We start from the raw sequence: 16,158 nt of genomic DNA on the forward strand, positions 1-16,158 counted from the left end.
AAAAAATTTTTTTTCTTGGTTGCAATTTTTCCCCCCTCTTCATTCGCAACTGTGAGAAACAGTGACCAGCAGTCCCCCAGACACACATTTGCTATAAAGTTAAAAGCTGCCAGGAAAGAAAAAAAAAGAACAACTCTTGTTCCAAATGACTTAAAAACTATTTTAAGCAGTTTAAAAAGCAACCGGTAAAGACCCTCGAGCATAAAATATGAAATATGATTTTGGTTTAAATCAAGAGCAAAGTCTCCTTGTTGTGTACAGTAAAAAACACCAGCTGAACACCCAGTTTATGCCGTTCAGGTGGGGGTTAAATAAACGGAACGGCACTGTATGGCAACTGCAAGAATGAAACCAACGAGACCTGCGCATCACCACCATCAGTATTGCAAGGAATGTAAAAAAAGCACTTTTAATAAATAAACCTAGATGTAGGCATCGTGTCAATACCTTCTGGACACGTAATTGTTGTTCTGGACTATTTTGACACTAATTCAGGCTCATACTTGATATTTTCAAGTTAGTAAGCATCCCGTTTTAAGTGAAACTGGTCATGGATATTCTCCAGGAAAAAAAATAGTACTATTTTTTAGACAAATGAATGCATAAGCTGGTAAAGAGGAACTTTCTTTTTTAATTTAAAAAAAATTTTTTTTTTATTTTTAAAAATCCTTACCCGAGGATGATTTTTTTCATTGATTTTAGAGAGTTAGGAAGGAAGGGAGGGAGGGAGGGAAAGAGGAAGAGAGTGAGGGGGGAGAAAAGAGGGAGGGAGAGGAGGAGAGAGAAATATCGATGTGAGAGAGAAACATCGATTGGTTGCCTCCTGCATGCACCCTGAACAGTGCATCGAACCTGCAACTTGGGCATATGCCCTGACCAGGAATTGAACCTGTGACCCTTGGGTGCATGGGAGGATGCCCAACCAACCGAGTCACACCAGGCAAGGCAAGAGGAACTTTTTCAGGCATATTTTCAGAGTTATAGAAGCATGTCTTTGTGGTTATGATCTTATAGCACAGTATGTCGCAAATAAGCACTTGGGTATTTCTTTAAAAACGTTATAATTTAATTCTGTCTTTAAAAATGTATATTTAGCCCAGCTGGTGTGGCTCAGTAGTTGAGCATTAACTTATTAACCAGGAGGTCACGGTTTGATTCCCAGTCAGGACACATGGCTGGGTTGTGGGTTTGATCCCCAGTGGGGCGTGCAGGAGGCAGCTGATCAATGATTCTCTCTCATCATTGATGTTTCTCTCTCTCCCTCTCCCTTCCTCTCTGAAATCAATAAAAATATATTTTTAAATGTATATTTATATAAGCATTTGCTTTAGTGCTTTTTCTTCTTTTAAATTTCATTCTTTTGTTAATTCAACAATTTTTAATTGATTATCTACTCTGCTAACTAATGTTCTAGGTACTGATAATCAATGGGGAATGAAACAGACAAGGACCCTCCTTTCCTTGTGTTTGTAATCTAGTGGGGAGATAGGCAATAAATAAGAAAATTTAAGATAGTGATTCATTTTTATGGAGAAAATAAAGCAGAGGCATGATAGTGAATGGCATTGGGATAATTCCTGGTAATGTTTGAGAGACCAGTCGGGAGCCGAAAACCAGGACTGCAGGCTTTATTTAGGGAAAGAGACCTGCGCGCTGTCTCTCAATGGGAGAGCAGCAACCGTGCAGCGGTGGGCACGCCTTTTGAGGGCGGAATGGGAAGGAATGGGAAGGAATGGGGCTTAGTGTACTCGGCGTGTGCTGATGGTGGCTTAATGTATGGTCCATACAGGAACAGGGGCTTAGGGTATTTGGCAGGTGTGGATTGGTGGTCCAATGTATAGTCCATATAAGGTACATGGTTAGTCACTCAGGTATTTCCAGGCTGCAGGTTATGCGTCATACTCCGCCCACCAGTTGGGGAAGGGAGGATCTATCATTCCAGGCTTTTGGTAATAGTAAAAAAAAAAATGAGAGTCCGGGCCAGGTCAGGGGCGAAGGTCAGTCTTCCGTAGCTGCTTCCTGCTAAGAGGGGGCATCGTCAGGGGCATCTACCCGGGGTCTCAAAGATTCTGGTGACATAGGTGTCTCTAGGTTCTGAATTCAAGGCCAGATAGATCTCTCCCACCTTCTGATTGGCGAACGCCTGCATTCTGTTCTGCAAAAAACGAGTGAAACAATGCATGAGACAGGGGCCAAAGAGCAAAATTAAAAGAATAAATACCAGTGGGCCTAATAGTGGGAGGAGCCATGGGGTAAGTGAGCCAAAAATGGCATACCCCCCTTCTAGCTGGTTATGACGTCTTTGGCCAATCCTATCCCAGAGGGATTTAATGTGATCTTTGACAATTCCTGATTCATTTACAAAGTAGCAGCAGTCTTCCCCAAGAAAGACACAGGTACCCCCTTTTTCTGCTGTCAAGAGATCTAAAGTGTTCTGGTCCTGTAGGGCTACTGCTACTAAGGAGTCTACCTGCCTTTGAAGGGATTCAAGGGAATTGCTAATGATGGAGATATCCTCTGAAAATTCAGCAGACAATTTGTGGAAGAAATGAACAGAGGAGGAAATGCCTCCTACTCCTGTCCCTACTGCAGTGAGGACTCCCGTACCCACTAAGAGGGGAACAAGGGCCGCCCTTTTGTGGCGAGACCTGAGAAGACCAAGGGAGGATTCGAGTTCTCCCTCTGTTCTGATAGATTGGGGGTTAGGAAGACATAAAGGCAGAGCGAGTGTGACAGGTCCTGGGGGACACAGGTGTAGGCTGTAGTCCCACAGAGGAGAAAAATACCTGGTAGAGGGCAGGCTAATGGAGGGGGTAAATTTATAGATTGTGCACAGTAGTAAGGTGTAGGGGTAGTTGAGGTAGTGGTTTGAGAGGTATTTGTTAAACAAATGTATTTGAGAGGTAGTGTTTTCCGTATTGAAGAGAGAGATATTGTATAGAGTGCGTTGAGGTCTGGTATAGGTAAGAGTTAAGTTAGTGGTCCAATAGGTTGAGATTGGAGTGGCTATGATGAGGGTTCAAGCCAGTGACAGACAAATCCAGCAGGATGTAGACAAGGAGGGATTGATGTTAGAGAGTAGAATCATGTGTCAGAGGTGACACGCGAACTCATTTTTTTGGTTGATTTTTCTTTGTTAAATGGCATTTAAATATATAAAATAAATATCAAAAATATAAGTCTTTGTTTTACTATGGTGGCAAATATCAAAAAATTTCTATATGTGACACGGCACCAGAGTTAAGTTAGGGTTTTTCAAAATGCTGACACTCTGAGCTCAAAAGGTTCGCCATCACTGGAGTAGAAAGTTGTGTTGATGAGGGTGGGCAAAGGAGTAGGTCCAGGTTCTGCAAGGTGAGAGAGAATGTTCTTTAGTTGGGGAGGGATAGGTCAGGGATTAATAAAGGTTTTGATAAAGACAATTATACCCTCGGGGTCCCTACCTCCCCCATCTATTCTAATTCCTGCTGGCTGAGCCTGGTTCCAGAGTGGGTCTGCTGGGTTTGATATGGTAAAGCTGACAGGATTACACGTAAGGGGGCCACAGTCCGAGGGGGTCTGAGGTTTACTAGCGGACTAGGTAAAGCACCCAAGTGGCAGTGAGAACATTGCCAGTATGGACAGTAGAACTCCTTACATCATCATAGTCCCCTTTCTGGCGGTATTTCATACATAGATATTTGTGGTCAGTGGCATAGGCCTGATACCACTCACCACAGCTAGACCACCCGGGACCATGGCCACGCAGGCATCGAAATAGAGTGACACTAGAGGATTTCCCATCCCAGACAATAGAATTGATGACTCCCTCATCATCCCAAGTCCGTTTCACCTGAAAAGACCAAAAACCTTCATTGGTGCACTCATTGTTAGCTGTCTGTAGGAGGATTATGGTGAGGAGACGAGATATATAAAAGGAATTCAAAAACCTGAGCTTCTCCTGGAGTAAAAAGTTGGAGGGTCCCTTGCCAGGTAAGATCTACTATCCATGAGTGTAAGTCTTCTGGGGAAGCAGATCATGGTCGCCACCAGGACCAGTCCTCCAGGATGCGCTGCAGGAAATAGTAGAATTGAGCCTGTGAGGAGTGATGGGTCATCAGGTCCTGGGTGGTGCCACTGAGTCCTCTTCTGGGATGGTGGGAGGCCTGTGGTGAGCCTGAGAGAGGTGGGTCCTGTGGGGGTAGAAGTGTAGGAAGGTGGTGTTTGGTGTAGAGGTTTGCATGGCTTAGCGTGTGAGAGGTGATACCAGCGGTGTATTCCCTGTACCTTTGCTGCCGTAGGGGTGGATAGTATGACTGGGAAAGGCCCCTCCCATGTGGGTGTTAAGGATGCCTTTCCTTTTTTCTTGACATAGACCAAGAACCCAGGGAGGACTGAGAGATGAGTAGAAGTTTTAGGAAAGGAACGGGGCAGAAAATTATCAGGGTGTTGTAAGAGTACCCTCATATGGGCAAAAGCAGGGAAGTAGTCTCCCGGGGAAGGGAATTGTCCTCCGGGGTTTGGAGGACAAAAGGCCGCCCATACATGATCTCGAAGGGGCTTAGAAGTAGTAGTTGTGGCATGGCCCTCAGTCCCATTAGTGCCAGGGGGAGAAGTTCAGTCCACGGCATATGGAGCTCTAAGGATAGCTTGGTTAGATGTGTCTTTAAGAGATGATTGGCCTTTTCTACTTTACCCGAAGACTGAGGATGGTAGGGGATGTGGAGGTTCCATTTGATGTTTAGTGTTTGAGAGACCAGCTGCCTTATCTGAGAGATGAAAGCCGTGCCATTAACAGATTGAAGAGACATCGGAAAGCCAAAGCGGGGAATGATGGGTGAGGGCTGCCACTACTGTTTGAGCATTTTCCTTGCTGTGGGATAGGCTTCTATCCATCCTGAAAATGTGTCGACTAGAGTGAGGAGATAACGGTGTTTTTAATCGGGGCATGTGTGTGAAGTCTATCTGCCAGTCCTACCCTGGGAGGTTTCCTCTTATCTGGTGTGTTGGGAAAGAGCGAGGGCGGGCTCCACTCTGAGGAGAGCAGGGATTGCAGATATCACATGTGCTAGTTATCTCTGTATTAAGGAGGATAAAGACGGAAAGACAGAAAGCTAGTGACATACAGCAGAAGGGGTTTTTGTCCCACATGGAAAGTATTATGGATTCCCTGGAGTATCTCTATTGCTTGGGCCTGTGGAAGGATGAATTTTCCTGCCTGAATGTACCACCCTTGATTCTGGGCGTAACCTAGATACTTGAGATGTTCTTCTTTTGAGTATTGTGGGGAGATTGTAGGTAAGGCCAGTAGTATTAAGTTAGTTTGAGTGGTGCCTGACTGGGCAACTCTTTTTGCTGTCCTGTCTGCCAGGTTATTGCCAATAGCAATAGGGTCCGTAGAATTCTGGTGTCCTTTGCAATGTATGATGGCAGCTGCTTTGGGCAGCAAGGCTGCATTGAGTAAGGCCTTGATGTATGTATGGTTGTGTAGGGGATTGCCTTTGGTGTTTAGAAATCCCCGCTCGCGCCATATGCTGGCACCAGAATGAATGATGTGGTATGCATATTTAGAGTCAGTGTAGATATTTATGGACTTGCCAGCCGAGATGGTTAGGGCTGGTAAGGGCTATGAGTTCTGCTTGCTGAGATGTTGCGTTGGGGGGAAGAGGACTAGCTTCTATTATGGATGGATCGCTAGATACTATAGCATATCCTGCTTTATATAGTCCCTCCTTTGTGAGGGTAGAGCTGCCATCGATGTAAAGGGTTTGTTCAGGTGTGGAGAGAGGAGTGGGTGAAACATGAGGAAAGGGAGATATGAACTGAGTAATTGTTTCAATCTAGGAGTGGAGAGGAGGATCTGTCCCAACGGGGAGGAGAGTAGTAGGATTCAAGGGAGAGCAAGGAGTGAGAGAAAACTGGCGGTTTTCAATGAAAACCAGATGGTATGCCTGAAGTTGTGAAGGTGAGAGATGTTGTATAGCCTTATGGGTCACAAGGTCCTGAAGATGATGAGGGGATTTGATAGTTGTGTGCTGCCCAAAGGTAAGTTTAGAGCTTTCTAGGGCCAGAGTAGCTGCCGCAGCTGGGGCTCTGAGACAAGGGGCCCAGCCCCTACAGGTGGGGTCCAGTTGTTTTGATAGGTAGGCCACTGGGGCAAATGAGGGACCTTTGTTCTGTCCTAGAACCCCCAGAGCCAGGCCATGATTTTCATGAGTGTATGGTATGAATGGCCGTGAGAGGTCCGGAAGGTGTAGTGCTGGGGCCTGGACAAGTGCCGCTCTAAGGATTTGAAGGTCGATTCTATAGGTTTAGAGTGGTCTAGAGGCTCATTGGGGTCCCCCTTAGTCACCTCATACAGAGGTCTGGCTAGGTTACTGTAATTGGGGATCCAGGATCGGAGAAAGCCAGCCACCCCCAGGAAAGAAAGGAGGTCAGACTTGGTGGTTGGCTTCGGAAAGGAAGAGATAAGGCTTTTATCTCTTTTATCTCGGTCTGCAGTAATCTCCTTCCCGTCCTGTGAAATTCTAACCCCGAGATATGTTACTACTGACTGGGAGAGCTGAGCCTTGGTTGCTGAGACCCGATAACCACGCTGGGCAAGAAAGTTAAGGAGTAGACACGTGTCCTCCTGGGAGGTTTGCAGATCTGGGCTGCACAGTAGAAGGTCATCTACATATTGTAGGAGAGAGCTTCTGGGCAGCGCCAGATCCCCAAAGAAGTGGGGGCTCTCCCTAAACCTCTGGGGCAGAACCGTCCACATGAGCTACTGTGAGTGTCTAGTTCCTGTGTCAGTCCAGGTGAAAGCAAAGAGGTCTTGACATAGTGAATCTAAAGGGATAGTGAAGAAGGCATCTTTTAGATCAAGGACCGTAAAAAAGGAGGACGAAGCGGGAATAGAGGACAGAATGGTATAGGGATTGGGCACATCAGGGGCTGTGGCCAGTACTGCCGAGTTGATGGCTCTGAGGTCTTGAACCAGGCGATACGAGCCATTTGGTTTAATAACAGGAAGGATGGGAGTGTTGAAGGGGGAGTTTGTGGGCCTTAGAAGACCTGAATTGAGAAGTTTGGAAATAGTAGGTTTAAGGCTGAGTAGATGTTTGGTTGGGACAGAGTATTGGGGGATGAAAGGGAAGGAGTCAGGATTTTTGTGGTGGATAAGGACTGGAGTACGGTGTTTGGCTATGGATGGATTAGAGGTGTCCCAACTATAGGGTGGACCTTATCTGGAGGTAATGGGAGAACACCGAGGCCGAGTCTTAGTCAGCAGCAGAGACAAGAAAGACGTGAGGCCAAGGGTGTGTAGGCAGAGGGAGTCAGTGAGACTGTTGCATGGAATTTAGATAAGATGTCTCCCCCAGTAAAGGGGTGGGGCATTGGGGAATAACTAAGAAGCGATGTGTGAACTGTATTCCTTTGAAAGTACAGAGTAGGGGTTGAGTTAGTAGAGGGATGGTCTTTGTTCACGAGACTCCCATAATAGTAGTGGTAGATGGCGTTAAGGGGCCCGAAAATTCGGGCAAGGTGGATTAAGTGGCCCCAGTATCAACAAGGAAAGAGACCGGCTTACCTGCTATGTGAAGATTTACCCTGGGCTCCTGATGTGTGATCGCCACCGGGGCCAGAGACCCAGGGCCCCGTCAGTGCTCTGTTGCCAGTCCCAGCAGACCTGTTAGGGATCCGGAGGTGGGGGTTTTCATTAGAGAGGAAGATCCAGCCGCCCTTCTGCGACTGGGGCAATTGACTCCCCAACGCCCCTCCAATTGGCAGTGCGGACATGGGCCGGGAGGGGGCCTCGGGTTTGGGCAGTGTCTTGCCCAATGTCCATGTGCTTGCATTTGAAGCAGGCACCCGGTGGGGTTGATGTAGCCTTCCTTTCTGAGTTGGCTTGGAGCCTTGGGATGTGGAGCCCTTAGGGCCTTCGCCAGCATAAGGTAATTTTCCTGGTCTCTTTTTTTAAGGTCCTCCTTCTCCTGTTCTTCTCTATTATGGAAGACCTTGAAAGCCACGTTAAGGAGTTCCCTCTGGGGAGTCCTGGGCCCATCCTCAAGCTTCTTTAGTTTTTTTCTTATGTCTGGGGCCAACTGGGATATAAAATGTGAGTGCAGTAAAGCCGTCCCCGCCGGGGAAGTAGGAGCAATACGGGTACATTTTTGAAGCGCCTGTGAAAGACGTTCAAGGAATTCCCCAGGGTTTTCCTGTGGGCGCTGGGTAATCTCCTTCATTCTATCATAATTTACCGCCTTATTAGCCAGCCCGTGAAGAGCCTGGGTAATATAGTCAAGCATATGGTTCCGTGCCTCTCTATTCTGATGCCCAGGTCGGTAGTTCCAGCCGGGATCTTCCCGGGGAACTGCAAGGGTGCCAATAGGATTGGAATTGTTACGAGTGTGGGCCTCGTCTGCTATTTGCTGAGCTGTGTCCCAGACTCAGTCTTTGTCTGATGGTGTTAGAGAGGAAGTGAGAATAATAAAAATGTCGTGCCAGGTGAGACCATAAGATTGAGTGATGTATTTGAATTCCTTGATGTAGTTATCTGGGTCAGAAGAGAAAGAGCCAACACGTTTTTCGATTTGAGAAAATCATGCATCTCTCCATCTTGCATTTTAGTCCTGGTCAAGAGTGACCTTTATGGCTGTGAGGAAGTATATTCATATTACTCTCAACCTGACTTTTATGCTTCATTGAACCACTTTGCTATATCAGTTCTGTGAACTGATATAATGTTAGAAAATAGAAAAAGATGAAAGCTGTGAATTTTAATAAATATAAACACCAGTGCACAAATATTACGAAAATTATTGTGAAAATAGTGACAGACTAAGCAGACAAAGTGCATCCTTTTGACTGAAGGTTAGCTGCAGAGCAATGACCAGTGCAAGTATAAATTCCAAATTTAATGGTTATATTAAGAGTGTAACAGGATTTCAGTGAAAATAATTTTACGTTTCATATTTGTGAAATATATGTGAACAAAATTGTTTTGCTTGTTTATTTTGAATTTGGATTTCCAGAGTCCCTTTTGATATACTTTCGTGCCATTTTTCTTTCATTTATTCAACAAACGTTTACTAGGTGCTCTATGCTGGCGCCCTGCAAGGGAGAGAGGTATGCGGTGAGTAGCACAGGGTTTTGCTCTCAAGTAGCCAATGTTTTTACATGTGTGGTTTTCTTCTGTGTCATATCAGTCGGTACTTTACTGCTTGTTTGCCTAGTTCTCCTTTTTCTTACCTATTATGTTTCAGATCAGTAAACTATTTTAAGTCTATGTCGTCATTTCAGATTACTTTGTTCTCCAATTTTAAGCATATAATAACAATTATGGTATTAGTCCTTGTTAATATGGACTTACTGGTAGACATTCAATTTTTTAAATTTTAGGTACAATACAAAATCACATTCTTATAAAAATTCAAATGTAGAGATTAAAATGTGAAAACTCCCGCTTTATAATCTCTACTCCACCTGCCTTTTAAGAGCCATAAACACAAGTATATGAAAGTGCCTTTTCCTATATTTTTGCTAGCAATAGTCCAGCCTGGCTGATGTGGCTCACTGGTTGAGAGTCAACCCATGAACCAAGAGGTCACAGTTCGATTCCTGGTCAAGGCACATGCCTGGGATGCAGGCTTGATCCCCAGTAGGGGGCCTGCAGAATCGATGATTCTCTCTCATCATTTTTTTTTTTTTTTTTTTTTTTTTTAGGTATATTATTTATTTATTTATTTATTTTTATGTTTTTTTTAAATTAAATCTTTATTGTTCAGATTATTACATTTGTTGCTCTTTTTTCCCCCCCCATAACTCCCCTCCTCCCAGTTCCCGCCCCACCCTCCGCCCTCACTCCCCACCCACTGTCCTCATCCATAGGTGCACGATTTTTGTCCAGTCTCTTCCCGCATCTCCCACACCCCTTTCCCCCCCAGGAATAGTCAGTCCATTCCCTTTCTATGTCCCTGATTCTATTATAATCACCAGTTCATTCTGTTCATCAGATTATTTATTCACTTGATTCTTAGATTCACTTGTTGATAGATGCATATTTGTTGTTCATAATTTGTATCTTTACCTTTTTCTTCCTCTTCCTCTTCTTAAAGGATACCTTTCAGCATTTCATATAATCCTGGTTTGGTGGTAATGAACTCCTTTAGCTTTTCCTTATCTGTGAAGCTCTTTATCTGACCTTCAATTCTGAATGATAGCTTTGCTGGATAAAGTAATCTTGGTTGTAGGTTCTTGGTATTCATCACTTTGAATATTTCTTGCCACTCCCTTCTGGCCTGCAAAGTTTCTTTTGAGAAATCAGCTGACAGTCGTATGGGTATTCCCTTGTAGGTAACTGAGTTTCTTTCTCTTGCTGTTTTTAAGATTCTCTCTTTATCTTTTGCTCTTGGCATTTTAATGATGATGTGTCTTGGTGTGGTCCTCTTTGGATTCCTTTTGTTTGGGGTTCTCCGCGCTTCTTGGACCTGTAAGTCCATTTCTTTCACCAGGTGGGGGAAGTTTTCTGTCATTATTTCTTCAAATAGGTTTTCAATATCTTGGTCTCTCTCATCTTCTGGCACCCCTATAATTCTGATGTTGGTACGCTTGAAGCTGTCCCAGAGGCTCCTTACACTATCCTCGCATTTTTGGATTCTTTTTTCATTTTGCTTTTCCGGTTGGGTGTTTTTTGCTTCCTCGCATTTCAAATCATTGACTTGATTCTTGCGCTCCTCTGGTCTGCTGTCGGGAGTCTGTATAATATTCGTTATTTCAGTCCGAGTGTGCTTAATTTCTAGTTGGTTCCCCAATATAAGATCGAGGGTCTCATTAGTTTTCTTGTAGATCTCATTAAGTTTATCGGCGGCTTCTAAACAGTTCTTGAGAGACCTTAAAAGTGTGGTTCTGAACTCTATATCTTCCATTGACAATTTTGTCCTGTTTCTTTGTCTCCGCATTTTGTTATGCTTCCTTGGTGCACCCCCTAGTGGTCTTTGTGCGCAGTCTTATAGTTAAATCTTGATTGTTGTAGCTAATTCCAGGGAGGGTTTGACCTCCAGGCCAAGTGGCTATGAGAATCAGCTGTGTCAGCAGTGAGAGAACTTCTGTCCTCTAGGGAGGTGCTAATCTGGCGTTTGCCTGAGGCTATCCGGCAAAAGCCTCTGTGCAGGGCTTGGGCGGGGCGGGTCGAACAGGATCAACAGGGTGGGCCGGAGAGAGCAGTTATGGCGGCTCTCAGTCCTGTCCCCAGGGGCTCTGCCTCTCTGAGTCCCAGCACCCGCTGCAAAGCTCAGAGAGAAAGCTGCACTCGCTCTGACCGAAGCCAGACAGTCCCGCTTCTCCCGTTTGAGTCTGGGTCCCTAAAGACTCGCCCGGATCTGGAGCTCAGATTCTGCGACTCCCTCCCGATTGAAAACGCCAACCGCGCCCTACGCCGCCAGCCCGCTCCATGCACTCCGCACCTCAGAATTTGACTTCAGCACTGCGCCTCCTCTGAGTGTCCGTATGCGTTTCTCTTTCCTCCTAGTTGTAGGACTTCCACTCAGCCAGCGTTCCTGTGGTTCTGGGTGATGTCCCTTCCGTTTTTTGGTTTCACTTTTGAAGTAGTTGTTCAAAGCAGCAAACTCCGGCGTTAACCTATGCCGCCATCTTGGTTCTCTTAGCTCTCTCTCATCATTGATGTTTCTTTCTCTCTCTCTCCCTCTTCCTTCCTCTCTCTGAAATCAATTAAAATGTATAAAAAAATATTAGTCCTTGTGATGGGTTTAGATTACTATAAATATCTTATTGCTTTAGTTCATGTTTGTTGGATATTAAGTAGAATAAGCATCTTTTCATATGCTTAGTAGTATTTCCTTTTGTGAATTGCCTTTTCTTACCCTGTGCTTTTTTTCTGTGGACTGTTTGTTTCTTAAGTTAATTTTGGTAATCTATATTTTCCTAGAAAATTATCTGTTTTGCCTAGTTTACAAATCCACATATGTAATTATGTCCTCTTTTTTGTTTCTGGTTTGGTTACCTTCTTTTTTTTTCTTCCTGATTAGGTTGGCCAGGGGTTCTATCTTTTTAGTCCTTTTAAAACACTGGCTTTTTAGTTTTATTAATATTTAAGGCCATTCTAAAAATATTTTACATTTCTTCAATTGCTGCTTTTATATTTATTTACTTCTTCCTTCTGCTTTCTGTGGATTGAGGAAAGTCCCTCCCTGCACACAGAAGAAGGTGGGAGCAGAGGTTCAAAAGGTGGTTGTTGGAGGTTGGGAAAATAATTTTTGACATCATTCTCTCCTCACCCACCAGCACAAATACAGACAGTTCATAACCAGTGAAGAAATAAGAGTTAGGAATCAGACATGGAAATTGGATATCAGCTTTGTTTTTTTGTGTTTTTTAAATATATTTTTATTGATTTCAGAGAGGAAGGGAGAGGTAGAAATATCAATGATAAGAGAGAATCATTGATTGGCTGCCTCCTGCACTCCCCTTACTGGGGATTGAACCCACAACCTGGACATGTGCTCTGACTGGGAATTGAACTATGACCTCCTCGTTCATAGGTCGATGCTTAACCACTGAGCCACGCCGTCTGGGCAATATCAGCTTTGTTAATAGTGAAAATGCTTGACCTGTGGTCACAGTGAGGTAAATGACCTCCCTTTCTGAGTTACAACTGACTGAGAAATTCTTAGAATAAATGCTCTTTTGGGTGGAATCCAAGATGGTGGAGAAGTTGGTGGAAGTTACTCATCTCCTTCCAGAACAAAACTGGAATTACAACTAAATTATATATAGAATAATCATCCTGAATTACCATCTGAAGACTAGCTGAGAAGAAAGAAGTCTTATATCCAAGGATTCACAGAAGAAGCCACATCAAAGCTGGTAGAAAGGGCGGAGACACATAGAGAGCTGGCCCTGCAGCCACCTGCCACGGCCAAGAACTGGGAGGGCTGTCTCAGCTGAGAGGTCCCCCGAGGAGCAAGGTCTCAGCCTCGTATGGGCTCCCCAGCCCTGAGTACCAGCGATGGGAAGAGGAGGCTACGTAACACGTGGCTGTGAAAATCAGTGGGATTGTCACTCACCATAGAGATTGTAGTCTCAGAGAAACACAGGAGCCTCTTGAACCAACACGCAAGATCTTGTTTGTTGGCACTACACGGGGCTCCTGGGGAGGGACAGAGGCTCAGAGTGGACTGGAGTCATACAGGAAAATATTGGGTTGTGTGGTTTTGAGGAGAGAGCTGGAGGGACAACTGTCATTGTCTGTGTGCTGAGTCCCTATCCCACCTGCCCACAGACGCCATCTTTCCTGGTTTGAACACGCCACTCCATGCCAACTCAGCCTAGAAGGATGCACCAGCCCCACCCTCACAACTCCCTGTGCCCTGTCTGGCCAAGCTCACACCCTGCAGAGGTGTCTGCTAGCTGCGATCAGCCTAGGCCAGCTGTGCAAACTTTTTGGGGAGGGGCTTAAAAAGGTCCATTTTCCTCCCCCCACCCATATGCCCCACATGGTGGCACCATACCATCATTCCTTTGCAGAGCCATTCCTCCACACAACCAACTCACAATTTCTTTTAGCCTGATGAGCTCTACTGGCCTCACTCTAATGGGCGCTGCTCTGCTTCAAAGGTCTGCAGGCCCCATGAGGGTGACGGCTGACTGGGTGTACCCTGAGACTTTGGCTGAGTGGCCTCAGACCCAGCACTGGCATCAAGTTTGAATCATTATCAACCTGCTGAACACGACTGGTGACCCATTTGGAATCTACCACACGCTACTCGCCTACCACCAGAGACTCATGGAGTAACTGAGTCTAACAGGCAGCCAGCAGACAGAGGTGGATCTTAGGGCACCTTGGGCTGTTTGCTGACCTGCCCCAGGCTTGGTATTGGTGGAAGCAGGACTTGGTAGCAGCTTCGCTCCTACCACATGTACCCAGGCCCATCACAGATAGTTCCTGACATTGACCTGCACCAGATCCCTCCCAGGAAGCCCCAGAACCAATATACCAGGTGGCAAACCACATCAGAGCAGAACCCAATTAGCTTCACAAGGAGCACATGCAAAGGGAGATCTTCAAATCTATGGGACTCAGCAAAAGCAGTCCTAAGAGGAAAATTAATAGCATTATAGCTCTAACTCAAGAAACAAGAAAAATCTCAACTAAGCAATGTAACCTAAAGGAACTAGAAAAAGAAAAACAAGCAAAGCTCAAATTGAGTAGAAGGAAGGAAATAATAAAGATCAGAGGAAATAAATGAAATAGAGTAAAAAAAAATTACAAAATACCAATAAATCCAAGAGCTGGTTTTTTGAAAAGATAAACAAGATTGATAACCAGACTCATCCAGAAAAAAGAGAGAAGATTCAAATAAATTAAATAAGAAAAAACCCCTGGACACCACAGAAATATAAAGGATTATATGAAAATATTATGAACAACTACCTATATGCCAACAAATTAAATATTGTGGAATAAATTCATAGAAATATATAATCTTTCAAGACTGAATAAAAAAGCAACAAACTATGAACAGATTGATTACAACCAATGAAATTGAATCAGTAATTTAAAAAAAACTCAAAAAACATATGTCCTGGACCAAGTGACTTCACAGGTGATTTTACCAAACTTTCATAGAACTAACACCTATCCTCAAACTATTCCAAAAAATTGAAGAGGAGGGAAGACTTCCAAGCTCATTTTATGAGGTCAGCATTATTCTAATTCCAAAACCAGACACAGCCACTACACAGAAAGAAAATTATAGGCCAACATCCCCATGAACACATGCAAAAATTCTCGACAAAATATTAGCGCACCATCATGAACCCGACAATACATTAAAAAGATCATACACCATGATCAAGTGGGAATTATTTCTGGATTGCAAGGTCACAGCAATATATGCAAATCAATTAATATGATACACCACATGCACAGAATAAAGGATAAAGATGTTAGGATCCTACCAGTAGATGTAGAAAAAGCATCTGACGAAATCCAGCACCTATTGATGATAAAAACTCTCACCAAAGTGGGAATAGAGGGATCACACCTAAACATAATAAAGACCATATGTAACAAACCCAGAGCTAACATCATATTCCAAAAGGAAAACCTGGAAAGGTTTCTCTTAAGAGAGGAATAAGATGGTATGTCCACTTTCACTACTTTTATTTAACACAGTATTGGAAGCCCTAGCCATAGCAATCAGACAACAAGAAGAATAAAAGACATCCAAATTGGAAAGGAAGAAGTAAAGCTGTCATTATTTATAGGTGACATGGTACTGTATATGGAGGACCCTAAAGATTCCACCAAAAAAACTATTAGAACTGATAAATTAATTCAAAATAGCAGGATACAAAGTTAATATTAAAAAATCAGTTGCATTTTTATACACCAATAATGAATTGTCATAAAGAAGTTAAGAAAACAATTCCATGTACAATTGCATAAATAAAAAAGACCTACAAATAAATTTAGCCAAGAAAGTAGAGGGCCTTTTTGTAATAGACCTGTATTTGGAAAATTATAAGACACCAAAGAAAGAAACTAAAGAAGGTAGAAATAAATGGAAGCATATACTGTGCTTATTGATCAGAAGATTTAAAGTTATTAAAATGTCCATACGCTCCAAAGCAATCTATAGATTCAATGCAATTCCTTCAAAATACCAATGGCATTTTTCACAGAACTAGTAAAAATAATCGAAAAATTTATATGGAACCACAAAAGATCCCGAATAGCAACAGCAATCTTGAGAAAGAACAAATTTGGTGGTTTAGTGTTACCTGATATCAAATTATACTACAAGTTTGAATGGGATAGCATATTTGCCAATGATACATATGATAAGGGATTAATATCCCAAATTTATAAAAACTCATAGAACTCAACACCAAAGAAACCAACAGTCCAGTTAAAAATAGGCAGAGGACCTGAATAGATATTTCTCCAAAGAGGACATACCGATGCACAATAGACATATGAAAGGATGCCCAGCTGGTGTGGCTTAGTGGTTGAGCATTGACCCATGAACCAAAGAGGTCACCAGTTCATATCCCAGTCAGGGCAGATGCCTGGGTTGTAGGCTCCATCACAAGTCGGGGTGTGTAGGAGGCAGCCAATCAATGATGTTTCTCATCGATGTTTCTATCTCTCTATTCCTCTCCCTTCCTCTCTCT

At 43.8% G+C, this 16,158-nt stretch overlaps 1 protein-coding gene across 1 annotated transcript in view; it reads left to right on the top strand.

Moving 5' to 3' along the window:
- Positions 1-16,158, top strand: part of SPECC1 (sperm antigen with calponin homology and coiled-coil domains 1) — a 249,111-nt gene that overhangs the window by 4,222 nt on the left and 228,731 nt on the right. The gene's annotated exons all lie outside the window — the stretch shown is intronic.

This window comes from Myotis myotis, unplaced genomic scaffold (genome assembly GCF_014108235.1).
Source record: "Myotis myotis isolate mMyoMyo1 unplaced genomic scaffold, mMyoMyo1.p scaffold_m19_p_29, whole genome shotgun sequence".
Lineage (NCBI taxonomy): Eukaryota > Metazoa > Chordata > Mammalia > Chiroptera > Vespertilionidae > Myotis > Myotis myotis.